Consider the following 2,454-nt stretch of genomic DNA (forward strand, 5'->3'; position numbering starts at 1 on the left):
ATATTTACTTAAAAAATAAATGCTTACATTTAAGATCTGAATATTATTATCTCGTGTTTACATTAACCATAAATTAAATTAAACTAAAAAAATTACAGCCAAACCTGTAAACAACGGCTATTGACAGGAACATTAAAAATGAGAGTTGTCCGTTGTTTTGAGGTTATTTTGTATTTATTTTTTTCTAAAAAAATATCCTGGATAGATGGCTGCCGTTTAGAGGTAGCCGTTGTTGGCGGTTCGACTGTATTATATTTAATTTTAATATTACACAAATTAAATTATTATAAAATTAAACCTGGATAAACAAGTAAATATTTATTAGCATTATAAACTTAATTATAATAATATATCATTTAATAATGACTTAAATGAAAAAGATCTGATAAAATTTAATAACTTTTCCTCATCTAACTGTAATGTAAACTTACATTAAAAATATATAATATTATAATTTAATTAAATGTTTTTAACAGAAATAATTTATAAAAATACACAAATTATATACATTATATATTTATATCGATAGTAATAAGTTTAATGAATGAAATGTAATCTTAACAGTGTAAAAGATTCACGTATAGAATTTATATTGAATTAATTTACATTTACGATATGCTTTAGATACTGTATATCAGTTAACAAGTAATCAATATAGGAACAGTTACTATAGTAGCTATTAAATCTGTGATTGACAGATAATTAGATTGTTTCGCTTATAACACGCAGTACAAAGCCGAATTTTTATCCGAATTTGTGTTAAAATAGATTAGGAGACGAAGGAATTGTTGGAATACTTGTAATTTGTATAACTGTAGTTAATTTAATAAATAAATGTCTAATATTGAGAAAGTCTTAAATCTGATTAAGAAAATTTAATCACATTTTACTGCTTTAAACAACTTTAAAAACTTTAATAATATTGTACGTTAGTAATGTATTATTTAAATTCTATTATACACAATAATAGCCCTTATTAACATTAATGCGACAAATGAAGAGCACGGAGCGAAACAAAATTACTTAGTTTATTTCATTTAATAAAGTAAATTAAATAAGGAAATCAAGTCTGTTAATATTTAGAAGTAAATTTAATAAGTGTCAAGTTAAGAACGATATTTAGATATTTTCAAATATTCTAACTTCTACTTCAATTATTTTTAATGTCATTTATTAACTTCAAAAGCTTCTATTTTATGTAAATAATTGTAAAATAATAGTGAATAATAATATAAATCATTACCTTAAACAATTATAACGCGATATATAACCGAAAAAAATATCTTAATAAATCGATATTTCATAATTTTCATTTATTTACAACCAGTCAAGCACATCAAACAATTTAATTAAAATTAACTAGTGACATTCATAACTTGATTCGCGGTATAATTAAACATTCTTAAAGGTAAACTGTTCAATGATGCATTGCTGTCAATTTAACATTGAAAAATCTTTACTTTTTAATATTTTTTTTCCTTCTCTTTGATGACTTTAATACTCAGCCTAAACAAATTTTGATCCTATTTATGGTCGAATGAATATCTCGACACATAGATTGCTCGTTTCGGCATTATCCACATATGGTTAATCGAACCATCTGTTCAGAAATTGTAATTTCAAAACTGTCACTTTAATTATATTAAGTAAACTTAAAGAAGTTATATTTTTATTTACACCATGCTTTAACGCATGAAAAGTAAAATAAATCTTATTAAAACTTATAAGTTTTCAAATTGCAAATTATCATGTAAGCATTATTTATTATTTAAATGTAATTTTGAAAGTACGAAATAATGAATATTGATTTTTCTATAATTTTTAAATGTGAAAGTAATTATTTTTAGTAAATTTTAGTATTTTAATTTTATTTAAAGATAAAAGATGGCGACACGTGTTTTAGTATATTTTAATTTTTGCTATTATTCATAAAATTGAAAAAATAATTAATTAAATTAATGTTTTAAAATGTAAATTAATAGGTTATATTGATAAAATAATTAATACGTTTGAAAAAGTAATTTATAAAATATTTTCATAATTTATGTAAAAAAGTATAAATGTTTAATAATTATAAGAAAGTGTTAAGCATTTATTAAATAGAAAAAACAAGGACATTGGAAATTATAAAAAGAACTTTATTTCAGTATAAAAAAGGCTTAAAAGAAAGGTAATATAAAATATTTAAATATTTTCTCTGTACACGATATAGTAGCCTGAGTTGAAACTAGATGGCGGTACGAATCAGTACGTCTTATCAATACGAATGTTGGATACGTCCATTATTATTAAAATACTTTGTACTTGTAATTTCTGTAAATATTTATATAATTATTAATTTTTTAATAATTATTTTAAGTATTTTAACATATTAAAATAATAAAAACTTCATTTACTATTTAAGAAGCCTAAACAGTTCATTCACTGTTATAAGTTTTAAGTATATTTTATTAT

At 21.5% G+C, this 2,454-nt stretch overlaps 1 protein-coding gene across 1 annotated transcript in view; it reads right to left on the minus strand.

The window, feature by feature from the left end:
* Positions 1-2,163: 2,163 nt before the first annotated feature.
* LOC111628129 (glutamate receptor ionotropic, kainate 2-like) overlaps positions 2,164-2,454 on the minus strand; it is a 75,388-nt gene continuing 75,097 nt past the window's right edge. Inside the window, exon 15 of the mRNA XM_023371854.1 lies at positions 2,164-2,313. The gene's annotated coding sequence lies outside the window, so the exon portion shown is untranslated. The remainder of the gene's footprint in view (positions 2,314-2,454) is intronic.

This window comes from Centruroides sculpturatus, unplaced genomic scaffold (assembly GCF_000671375.1).
Source record: "Centruroides sculpturatus isolate CEXI.00-Female unplaced genomic scaffold, Cexi_2.0 scaffold484, whole genome shotgun sequence".
Classification (NCBI taxonomy): Eukaryota; Metazoa; Arthropoda; class Arachnida; order Scorpiones; family Buthidae; genus Centruroides; species Centruroides sculpturatus.